Source organism: Nicotiana tabacum, chromosome 24, assembly GCF_000715075.1.
Source record: "Nicotiana tabacum cultivar K326 chromosome 24, ASM71507v2, whole genome shotgun sequence".
In the NCBI taxonomy this organism is placed as follows: domain Eukaryota; kingdom Viridiplantae; phylum Streptophyta; class Magnoliopsida; order Solanales; family Solanaceae; genus Nicotiana; species Nicotiana tabacum.
The window spans coordinates 61,516,949-61,530,220 of NC_134103.1; the positions used below are offsets into that span (position 1 = coordinate 61,516,949).

General features: G+C 35.7%; 1 long non-coding RNA gene across 1 annotated transcript; it reads left to right on the top strand.

Moving 5' to 3' along the window:
* The first annotated feature begins 5,086 nt into the window (after nt 1-5,086).
* LOC107819612 (uncharacterized) lies at nt 5,087-11,485 on the top strand. Its single transcript, XR_001655751.2, has 3 exons — nt 5,087-5,498; nt 6,746-9,416; nt 9,586-11,485. It is a non-coding gene; the product is annotated as an uncharacterized LOC107819612 (long non-coding RNA).
* The last annotated feature ends 1,787 nt before the right edge of the window (nt 11,486-13,272 follow it).

Genomic DNA, 13,272 nt, shown 5'->3' on the forward strand with positions numbered 1-13,272 from the left:
ACATTGCATTTCTATAAAGTTGAAGGGAGTGAGATCCTCTAAAGTATGGTCAACATCAATTCCTGTATTTGTTTTGTCATTCTCAAAGGAGTGAGATCCTCTACAAGTGTATTGGTAGTATTGCCGAGGTGATTGAGAAGACTCTAGCTTGCCGAGGTCTTGATTACTAGATCAGCCCTATAGTCACTCTACATAATATGATCCACTCAAATTGGTTATTTTTAAGAGAAAACACATGTTACATTCCATCATTATGAAAAGAGCTAAGCCAAAATTATGAAAAGACTTAGTAGGCGTTTGGACATAAAAATTGTAATTTTTGAAATAGTATTTGGAGTTAAGTTGGAAAATAGTATTTGAAATTGGAAATTATGTTTGGACATGCAAATATTTCACTTGAAAAAATATTGCAGCTGTGTGAGTGGGGAAAAAAATTTTAAAATTTTGAAAAAGTGATTATTTCAAAAAAAATTCAAAAACTTGCAAGATTTCATGGATAAACACATTTTTTTTTAAATATTTAGAAAAAAAGGAAAAAATTTATATGGACAAACGGATCCTTAGTATTTGCATACAATACTCATTACACAGGCTGCATACAGTGGCGGATCCAGAATTTTTATCAAGGAGTGTCAAAATATAAATAATTAGATACATCGAAAAGTCAAGGGAGTCAACGTATAGTAAATATACATAAAATAAAAAAATTTATCTAGCAAAATAGTATAATTTTCCGGCGAATGGGTGACATCCCTTGCTTCAATGTGGCTCCGCCAATGTTGACTTGCGGTACCACCAGAGTTGTCATCCGTGCATCTAGTATTTCATGTATCAATGCCAAAGCAACATTTTCATGACCCGAGTCACATTATTAATATGAAAAAGATTGAAGGTAATGATACTTTATCCTACGAGGATGTCCCACTTAGTGATGGTGGCCAAACAAGTTTGTAAGATTCGAAATAAAGTACTTCAGTAAACGTTATGTGGAGCAACCGGTTAGAGAAAGATACTTGCAAATTCAAGCAGGACATGAAAGAAAAATATATATTCCTATTCGAGGACTCAGGCATGTAATTCATTACGCCTCGATATTGTAGCTTGTTGCACTAACTAATACTCATGATTACATGGTTATGTATGAATAAGTAGAGTATTATTAAAGTTTTAACTCTTTTCTCAATCCTAGGAGAACAAATGTCATATAAGGGGGAAGAATGTAAAATTCCGTAGTATTTTATAACCTATTCAGAAAATAGTGAAGGTATGTAGTACCTAAATCTTAAGTATGGAAGGTTATATGGATATTTAGAGGAGAGTAGAAATAGTTGGGAATAAATCAGATTTATTAAAGAGATGAAAAATAAACTTAGCCACACATGACGTAAATTCAAACAATCATATCTTTCTCCATATAATGAATTAGGCTATGATCTATATATCAAATTAAAGAATTTTGAGTCTAGTTTTTAGCACTACAAACTATTCATCATTTTAATATTTCTATAGAAAGTTACGAGTATTTTATTGTAGGTTGTATTACCCAAAAAAATAAATCGCGGACAGTGAACGCCCAGGGAACCGAGGGGCGATGCCTATAGCACCAAAATTATCAAAGTCTAGTCTTTGAGCGCCATACGCACCGAGGGATGGTGACCAGGGTGCCCAAAGTGAAAGGGCCATAAAAGGGGCGATGGGGACAGAGAAAAATCACATTTTCTCATCAATTTTAAGAGCTTTTAAGGAGAAAACAAGTTAGGGTTCTACACTATTCCCCAAGATTTCTATCCAAGAATCAAAGAGTTCTTTAAGAACCACAAACCTAGGGTTTGTGAAGGTATTTTTAAAGATTGTTTGAGCTCCGGCTACGAGGATTGTGGAAGGAGAAACTTGAACTTTCGATTAGAGGTAAGCCGAGTTTACATTCCCTGAGTCAAGGGCTTGACAAGAAAATAACAAAAAAAATATTGATAAGAAGTTACCTGACTATTTTGAATATAGATGTTCAAACCATTTGTCAGAGAACCTTCAAGTGTTTAAATATTGTGACTCTATTACTAGCTTATGTTATAGGTGTATTACAAGAATTACCTTGTTTGTGCATAATTACTCAGCTAGCTCAAAATGTCAGAAGGACTAAATATCTTATTTGATTACTTTTATGGCATTGCTTGAATTTAATAAGTTTCAATTCAGATTTGATGAATGTGACCACATTTGTCCTGGGATAAGTAGCCAACCTCCCGAGTGTGAGAGCCATGGTTGCCGGGGCTAGCTACCCCGCACTTGCAGGTACTCCACGTTATCAAATTTATGTGTTTGAGAGGTATGGCAAACCTCCCGAAAATAAAAGATCCCAGGGCCGGGGATTGGGCTAATCATCTCTACACTCGCTGGTGCGGTTGTTTGTTAGATAGAATTTTCAAAATAAAGAAACTAGCTATAATCTGTTGTCAAAACTTAGCTTAACTCAGATTTCATATTACAGCTTAACTTGAAGATGAAAATGTGTTTGGACATCAGTTTTCAAAACATATTTCATTTTTGTTTTTAAAAAAAATATGAAACATGACTTATACCCACAAGTTCTAAAAACTATCACAAATACCCAACAGTACCTTCATCAATAACATTCATTATATTATCACAAACCATAGTCCTGAACATAAATAAATTTGGTACAAAATTATCATTTTTATAATGAACTACATAATACACTATCAGATGGCCGAGAAGACGAAACAACATTGTTACAAAATAATAGATGGTGGGCTTTTTTATAAAATACAAAAGTTTGGGGCAATTTTTAAAATATGTAATAGTAATATTTTGGGCCAAAACCAGCTCTTGAGCTGATTTTGGGATTTGAGTTTTGGGAATTTTTCAAAATATGGATAAAATTTATGAACTAACATGTATTTGCCAAAAAACATTTGGAAAAATTTTGGCAAAATCTATGGCCAAATGGGTCCTAAATTGCTTAAGTTATGTTGAATATATTCTTATCATAATTGTTTAGTCCAGAAAAGTCTTGTCCTCCGCTTAGGGGATGGTAAATTAAGACTTACTGGGTACCCTTGGAGATATTTAGTCCGTTTGGTCCTGCCACGTCGTGTGGTAGGCATTGAGTGTGTAGGTGACGAAGCTCGTGGCTAGATTTTGGACTCTTCGTGGATCCAGTAGATAGACTCCGTTAATTTCTCCCAGCGGTAGTTTTGTTTATCTTCCTTCGTCAGTCATTTAGATATTTTGTTAGTTCAGCGGAATACCCCGGAAATACTGCTTTAGTTTTAGTCCTCAGAGGCTCATGACTATCATTGATGGGTTAGATTTTCACGCATTAGTTTACAAAATTTTCTTTAGCTATTTTTAGATGGTTTTAATACAAGATTTTATTCGTACTTGGTTCATTTAAATAACCTTATTATTATGTATAGCTAGATAACAGGGGTTGACGGATAAGGTAGGTTCAGCGTTATCACGTCTCACCCTAATTTCGAAGAGTGGCAGGCTCATCTCTAAATACATTGTAAATTTCAGCTATTCTATAAGTAAGCAACTATTTATGCGCTTCCCTAAAAGATTGTTTGTAAATTGACGAGGATCCAGTATTTGACATACTTTTATCAAGGCTTGTCATGCATATTATTATTGAAGAAAAAATCAGATTCAGAGCAGACTTAAATAACTTGACTGCATAAGTTTTTAGTAAATTGTATATTTTCACTGTAAAGGAATGAAATGCGAATGCGAAGTGTGCAATTATGATTTAGAGATTATCGATATAGGTGGAAGTTATTATTTCATTAATGGTAGTATGATATTTGCAATATCTGTGTAGCAACAGTTATATGGTGCAACTTTGCCTACATGAGGAAAGACTTGGCAAGAACTTCATACTTATGTTGGATGATTCATACGATAAACTCGCATGGAATATGGATCATTACAGCAGCAACCTTTTGATATGGCATGGATCTATTTTCGTACCTGTAGAGATCCTGAAAATTTTGTGAGGTCTTAAGTTTTTATTTTTAAAGCACGCCAATAAGTATTAAAATATTATTTTGAGTACAAACAACGATAACGAATTAGGAAAATGTTATTTCTTATATAACATGGACAACCTTGATTGGACCCAATGACATTCAAATATAAATAACCAAGTCTACAACCTAGATTAGCAACTGAACTTGGCAGGAGCATGGATTTTGTTTGAATAAATTGTAACAATTTGTCATTATGCGTATAACATCAGATTTAAGATTTATGAAAAATCAGATTTCTTTCCTCCTAGTGAGGTCCAAGCTTCAGCTCTATAAAGTACCTATATTGGACCTATCCTATTGACCAGGACATCGCCAGCTGCTCCAAGTAGTTGGAAGCTTTCTAGGACTTGTTTGTATCTATCTTCTCGTATTTGTATTTACTTATAACACTAGTGACTCCTTGTACTATATATGTCAATTTATCAGTGTACGTGTGAGCACGTAATTTTTGCCCAATATAAAATTACTTCTAAAAATTCAAAAAATATTTAGCTTTAAATTACTTTATAGAATTTTAAGGATTTTTCTATATTTTACTTGGATTGTTTTGTGCATACTCACGTTTGATGCATTTTTAAGTAGCATTTTAAATCCTAAAGAAAATACAAAAATATTTTGAATCTCTACATTTTAGATTTTTTTTATTTTTGCATAATTAATTGTATTTGTAAAACACTAAAATACCAAAAATACATTAGTAACTTTACATGCGTTTGTTAGCTAATTGAATTGGTTAATTATTAAAAAAATAGGTCATTAGGTTAATTTTGCAAAATTAATTAGAATTAGGAGTGTTAAATAAATTGGTTATTTTTGAAAATTTAAAGAAAGGAAAGAAAGGGGTTATTTGCCTTGTCTTCAAATTGGGCCAGCGACCAGCAGCCCAGTTTTTGCTCCAAATTCGCCCAGCCCAATCCCCATTATCCAACCTGCTCCTTCTAAACACCCCAAACGACCCCGTTTTGCACTGGATCGATCTGAGCCGTCGATTTCCTATTATCCAACGGCTCTGAACTAATCCCCTTTCCCCTTTTAACTGTCCGAACAGACACCCCAAACCCTAGAGACAATTTTTAATTCCTCACTCTCTCTCAAACCCTAGCGGCCCTCAGTCACCAAATCTATCCCTGACCGGCGGCACCACTCCAAACACCACCAAACTAACACCAGACAACCTCTATTTCCCCCTCTTTCCAAATATCCTAACCTCGCCCTTCGAAACCCACTAGAACTCGCCCAATATTAGATCTTGATTTCCAGAAAAAGCTGAGTTCGTCCCATCTCTGACTCTCAATGATTTGCTAGTCGTTTTGGCTTGAAACTTACGTGAATCGACTACTCTTGACAAGAGCAATCGATATACGTTAGTTTCGATTCATTTCGAAACCACCAGAATCCGTTCGAACCTCGTTGTTTGGCCATTTCCTCCTCCAGTGTGTGTTCCAATCGGTATACCAACATCTCGTTCTATCATATACTCACTGTCTTGTCTATTAATCAGCATCTAATTGAAATTGTTTTGCTTGTTTAATTTAGTTTTTGCTAGAATAGCTTAGTTCATGGATTAATTGTACTCTTGCATCCGGTTTGGTAATTACTTGTTTGCATCCTTAGATTTAAACAATTAATTGTATAATCAGTAGTCCAATTACATGAAATTAGTTTAATTGCATAAATTTAGGTTAATTGGTCCAGAATTAGTTGGATATTGAAGCAGGTCATTAATTTAGTTTCAGCATATTGTTTGTCTGTTTTTTATCTCTTGTTTCTTTGGTGTATTTTATTTGTAGTTGTTAGAAACTTGACGGGGCTAAGGGAATCTGAAAAATAGGGAATCTTAGGTAGTTATGTAGGAAGCTTCTAGGCAAGGATTAAAATGCAATAAGACAAGGAAAATTATGTCAGAATTGGGGTAAAAAGGGTAAATTCAGAAGTTAGTGGGGTGGAGAAATAGGAAGGAATCATTTGAATTGGACAGCTGTCCATTTCTGTTTAGAAAAGATGCTCTTTTCCTATTTTTTAGGGAGCCTGACAGATTCCTCTTACACTCTCTCTCATTCTCTCATATAGTACACTCCCTATATAAGATACCTCAATTCCCTCACTCACATAGACTAATTCTCTGCAGAAATCACACATATATTCACTCAATCCTCAATCCTCAATTCTCACTGATTTCCCTCAAAGAAAACATTATGAAAATTCCATCTAAATACAGAAAAAACCCAAAAACAAAAAGAAGATTCAAAGTTGTGTTTTATTCCTACTCTGTTATTGCATATATCTTGGTTTCCATAGCTGTTTGAGTTGAAAAACTCATTATTTTTGCTGTTGTATTCATTCTGCTGGTTTGAGCTGTAGCTTTGAAGTTCAGATTGCTCCGTGTTTCTCTGTTTCACTGCTAGTAGGTGCGTTTTCCACCTTGTTAGCTTCTACTTGAATTCTAAATGAAGTTGGGTTGGTTATGCTATACTCTTGCAATGTTTTAGTAGTTTCAGCATGTTTAAAGTCTAAATCTATTGTAGTTTTCATCTTTGTTAATATGTGTAATTGTTGGAATGTTAAGATCATGTGAGTGGTTTGTTGAATGTCAATAGGTGATTTAGCATCTGTTTGAATGTCATTCTGTCTTCTTTTTTTCTTTTCTTTCTTCCTGAATGGTGTGCGAGCCTCATTATGTACACTTAATTGTGAAGTGATGCAGGAATCTGGTTTCATGCTTTCTTTCAATTTGCTCAGCATAGTGTTTGAATTTAACAAGTGAGGATAGATTTGTAGCTATTTTGTCACAAAGCTCTAACAAGCCAAAAGGATCACGAGATGTGGCCATTGTAGAAAACTATCAGTTCATTTGATTATGTAACTAGCTTAAAGCATCACTCTAATGTATATTCTATCTCAGATTTTCATATGTATGAATTAGTTGTCAATCGTGTTTAAATCTAGCATCAATTCAGTTTACTGAAAGTATTTAATCATGGTTCAATTAGTTTAGTAGATTAATTGTGCCTGCTTTCATTTCTGGCCAACCATGTCTGTGAATAAACGTGTCATGGGCTAGGTGCAGCGAAAATTTCCTTATAAGCTCATGGCATTTTTCCTCGTTCATTTGGGCCTTTGCTTGAGGCCCAGACTTCAAAAGGAAGCCAGGAGCTGGAAAGTTTCACACAATTGGGCTTAACATGAAAGTTCATTTGGACATCATTTTTCCTTATGGTAGTTTACTCTATACTTAGCCCATGTCTGCTTATACCTGGACAACAGAGCTAAAATGCTATTGGAATTTCTGGAATACGATCATCTCTATTTCCAAATAGCGAATGTGGTTGTCCCATTTTCTTTTCGTAAATTGGTTTAGTCCCTTTAAGTAATAGTAATTAGCCCACTTCTTATGACTTAATTCATTCGATTTCCTCTCATTTAGTCAAGTAATTGAATCTGCCAAGGAATCCAATAGTTGATCCTACAAAGAACTTTCCATAAATCACGGCCTCACAACAAATCTCCAAATTAGTTTAGGAAAAATAATTCTTAATAGTCGCTAGTATGCTTTAGGCGCGTATTAATAAATAAATTCTCGTGATTATGTACACGTTCATGTGACATAGTTATGATTGCCAAAATTAAAACCAAGGTATGCGTTCGCGCGTTCGCGCGACTTTGGGCGAAACAATCTTAATAATTACTTTAGTGCTGTTAATTATGTGCACGTACGCGTGACATGACTTTTAGAGCACTAAATAAAATGGATTTACACACTCGTGGTTCATTTTAAGATTGTTCCATAACACAGTAAGTAATAAAGTAATTAAAAAGCGATAAAAGGTAAAATACATATAGGTTCTAAAATACATAATTAAACAATTAGTTAAGCCAGGTATGATTAAAGCGACCGTGCTAAAACTACGGAATCCGGGAGTGCCTCACTCCTTCTCCCGGGTTAACAGAATATCTTACCCGGTCTTCTGGTTTTCACGGACCATAAACAGAGTCAATTTCCTCGATTTGGGATTTTAAAATAAATCGGTGACTTGTGACACTATAATAATTATTCCAAATGACGACTCTAATTAAATAAATAATCATATTTCAAATAATGTCACTTCATTGTACGCAAATCAATGAAGAATTAAAAGCTTTTTGGTTCTCTACGTTGTAACTTAACATGGTATCAGAAGCCGATTTCCATTCTTCATCTACTTCATCCCTCCCCACCATCGATGCTTCTCCAACAGACCCCGTCATATCTTCTTCCTCCTCCAACCCTCTAAACCATGTTCACCACTTTATCTCCATTAAACTCGCTTCCAACAATTATATATTTTGGAAGACACAGTTGTTGCCTTTACTACGGGGTCAAAATCTCCATGGCTTCATTGATGGATCAAAGCCATATCCACCGACTATTATTTCTGTTGAAGGTTCGACCACTACTCAATCCAATCCAGAATTTGCTATTTAATTGTTATGAGCCTTCTAATATCTCTCTCTCTCTCTCTCTTTCTCTCTCTCTCTCTCAGGCGAAACCGTACCTATAGTTATTGGTTTGAATTCATCCAAAGATATTTGGGATGCTTTGGAGGCTGCCTTGTCCTATCCCTCCAACACTAGGGTTCTTAATATTCATGTATCAAAACCTAAAACAAGATGACCTCAGTTTCTCCAAAAGGCAAAGCTCCTCTCAGATGAATTGGCAGCAGCAAAGCGACTATTAAACAATTCGAATTTTAATATTAATGTGTTCAAAGGGTTGAGTTCTGACTTCAAGGATATTGTTACCACTTTATGTGCAAGACCGAACCCGTTTCATACTCAGAGCTCCATAGTTTGTTGCTAAATCATGAATTCATTCATGGTTCCTCTTTTTCCTCTCTCTCTCTCTCTCTCTCTCTCCCTAATATCAGGTGACTCATCTCCCACACCAGCTGCTAACATTTCCCAACGTTCTTCTAGTGATGGACAGAATAATGGCCATAATATAATAACAATAATAATTCCGAAAGAGGTTGAGGAAGATCATATAGGGGGAGAGGGTGGTCGTATCCAATACCCACAGAATGACTATGGATTAAACTATTCTAATGCTGTACAACCTTGCAAATAATGATGGACGAACAAGGTGTCAGATTTGCAATGGCACTAATCACCTTGCTTCTACATGATTTCCATGCTACAATCATACTACCAATCCGTCTGCTGATCTTACTCATCACGCACCAATTCCACTCACTCAAAACGGGTTCCCTAATACAGACGCCACTCATCACATTGCACTGTATCTCTCAAGATTCAATCATGTTGAGGAGTGCAAAGGCCCGAATCTATTACATGTTGGTAATGGGCAAGGTTTGCCAATTCAGAATACTGGTAGTGCCTCTTTCTCCAATTCTTCCAATTGCAAATTTTCCTTAAATTAAATTCTTCATGTTCCCTCTATAATTAAGCGTCTTCTTTCTGTTCAAAAGCTTACTCGCAAAAATAGTGTTTTCTTTGAATTTGACCCTGATCATTTTCTTGTCAATGATTGGGATTTCAGGACTCCTCTTCTTTCAGGTCAGAATAACAGTGGCCTCTACTCCATGTCAATCAAGAAAAAGTCTTCAAGCTCTCCTTGCGCCCTCACCGCCATTAAAGTCTCCTCTGCTTGTTGGCATCTTTGGCTAGGCCATCCACATTACTGCTTGCCAACTTGGCAAGTCGCATAAGTTGTCTCTGCCTTTTTGAATTAACAGAATTACTTCTTCTTACAACTTATTTTTGCGGATGTATGGGGTCCTTCCCCTTTTCTATCTTCTTAAGGTCATCGCTTTCTTTTTGTCTTTGTTGATGATTTTCTGGCTTTACATGGTGCTATTCACTTTTCAGAAATCTGATGTCTTATCTTTTTTTACTCAATTTCAAGTTCTTGTTGAACGACAATTTAACACCAAACTTAAGACACTTTAAACTGATTGGGGTGGTGAATTTTGTCCTTTATAAACTCTTTGTGCAAAATTAGACATAGTTCAACTAGCAATGGCAAATCACCATTAGAAGTTGTTTTTTGCACCTTGCTGGATTATCAATTTCTCAAAGTATTTGGGTGTATTTGTTTTCAATACTTACGTCCCTATGATCATCACAAAATTAATTTTCGCAGCCAACCAAGTGTGTTCTTAGGATACAGTCAGTTGCACCATGGTTACATATATTTTGATACATGTTCTGGCAGGCTCTATATTGCCAGGCATGTCCAATTTGATGAAACCAAATTTCCCTTTGCAAACAAGTCTATTCTAGGACGCCCACCTCCAGTTAATATGCACCTTTGGTATATTCACCTGTCTCTTTGTCACATTCGCCGATCTACCAATTTAAGGCTCCTTCTAGAAGTGTCCCAACTACTACTAACTCACATCCATCTCCTTGCAATCCTTCTTTGTCGAGCTTAACTTCTCGTCCAATCTCTACTTCATCTATTACTCCCATAGACCACCCAGTTCCTCCTACTCCTTTGATGATTTTGTCTCCTTCACAAACTTCAACTGTGTCTCAGCATACTGCATCCAAACACAAACCCAGTTCCACTAATCCACCCCAAATATCCCATGCAATGCAATTACGCCCAGTGTCTAAATGCAAATCGACCAGTCAGATCTCACTAGTGGGATTATACTGAGATTAAGGGCCTCCGAATATGATTTCGCCTTAGGCCCCGAGATCTGTTGAGCCGCCCCACAAGTTCTAAATATGCTCTTGTTCTCTCTATTCCTCCAACAACTGAGCCTACAAACTTCACTAAGGCCCCCAAATTCAAAGAATGGCGACATGTCATGTCGGATAAGATGACAGCCTTGCTCAAAAATCAAACATGATCGTTGGTTCCCTGTAATTTCTCTATGAATATTTTTGGGTGCAAATGGCTTTTCCGTATCAAACAGAACTCTATTGGAACTATCGAACGCTACAAAGCTCGCTTAATTGCAAAAGGATTTCATCAAGTAGAGGGCCAAAATTATCATGAAACATTCAGTCTGGCTGTACAACCCACAACCATTCACATTATCTGGTCGCTAGCAGTGACCTATGGCTGGCCACTGCGTCAATTAAATGTTCAAAATGCTTTTCTACGTGGTGAGTTGCAAGAGGATGTTTATATGGCTCAACCTCCACGTTTTGTTCATCCATAGTTCCCTACTCATGTTTGCAAGCTTGACAAATCTTTACAGTCTTAAGTGGGCTGTTCAAAATCGAACCGTAACCGAAAATCGAATCGCAAAATTGGCTTATTGGTATCAGGTTATCGAATTAATGGATGGTGAAAGGTTTAAAATTTTGTAATTAAATTCTTATCAGTTTGAGGGTGTATTATTCAATTTTTTTTATCGGATAAACCGTTAAAGAATTTTTATATTTATATTTTTATCCATATGTATATTAAATATACCTTCCACCCTAAAATCTAAATTCCTAATTTCTAATTTGCCTCAGCAGTCAAAAACATTCTCTCCGCTCTCGCCTCTCAGTCTCTACTCTCTGAACTTGAGGGTTGAGGCAACAACAACTCAACCACACTAAGGATTCCACAGAAAGGTCTCAAGGTCTCAACTTGAGTACTACATGTCTCTGAACTTGAGGCAACAACAACTCAACCAAACAGTTCTTGCGAGTTGCGACACCAACAAGGCAAAAACTCAACGAAAATCTCATTCTCTTCTCTAAGCATCAAGTCACTTCCTCGTTTCCTCCATAGGGCCATAGCCAGAGCAGCAGATGGCACACGGTCAGCTATTTTCTTCTCCTTTTCGAATCTTTACTTGATGGTCGAATCTTTAGTTCTGCTATTGATAAAAAAAAATTACATTATGGATCTATGTAATCTTAGAAACTTTATTTTTGTTCCTTTGGAGATTGTTTTATTTTTATGCTATTGGAGACCAAATCTATATCAAAAGTGTGGGGAAATGTCAAAACTATTCTGGGGATTAAAAGAGGATTTTAGTTAAATAAAACTTGTGGCAGAAGAATGCCATTTTCCTCGTCATACTTTGTCTTGGTATACTTTTAATATATAAAAGTTTTGAAAGCATAAAGTTTCAGAAAACATAGTTAGCAAACATAATTTATGGAAATAAATTTACTTTTCTAATTCATTTTCGATTAAGTTCTAAATGAAAAATACTTTTTCGTCTTGCACTAAATAACGAGTGAGTATAATGTGACTATTGCTTTTGAGAGTATTATTTTAAGACAAATAACTGTACGTCGATACTTCTTTCTCATATATTTAAGTGTCCTAAACGCCCTGCTAATATTGATAAAAAAAACAATCAAATTTGGGCTTTCAATCTGCTCTTGGGGGTAGTCAGGGTGACGTAGTTGTTGTTACTTGAAAATTTGATCAAGAAGAGTATAGGAAGGCATTATGGCGTATGGTAATCGTTGATGAGTTTCGTTTCAGCTTTGTTGAGAAAGAATGTTTTAGAGACTTTATGAAAGTAGCGCAACCTTATTTTCGGATCCCTTCCCGTAGTACTGTAACTAGGGTTGATCTTTTTAATGAAGAAAAGAAAAAGTTGAAGAGGTCTTTTATCGAAACAAAATAAAGAGTATGTATTACCACTGATACCTGAACTTCTATATAAAGAATCAATTACAAGTGTATCACTGCCCATTGTACTGATAGTGAATGTAATATGCATAAGAGAATAATTAATTTTTGTCCTATTATTAGCCATAAAGGTTATGGCAAATGGTATTGGTAGGTGCTTACGTGAGTGGGGGATAAATAAGATCTTCACAATCACAGTTGATAATGCAAGCTCAAATGATGTGAAAGAGAAAGAATTGTCTAAGTAATTAACAAAAATGGTAACTAATTTGATGAACGATAATCACCTTCACATGAGATGTATAGCTCACATCATGCATCTTGTAGTCCAGAATGGTTTAAAAGAATCTTCAGCTTCTGTTGAACGTGTTAGGCATGCAATGAGATATGTTAGGCAGTCTCCGCGAGGTTGAAGAGGTTTCAAAAACGTTTTGATGATGAACAACTCAATTACAAAAAAAAACTTTATGCTTGGATGTTCCAACTAGGTGGAATTCCACCTACTTGATGTTGCGTAGGGCTGTTGAATTTGAAAGTGCATTTTCACATTATGCTTCTAGTGAATTGGCATGAGGCATTATCTTGAGCATTCTTATATTGAAGTTGGAATTCCTACTGGTGAACTTTTGAGTA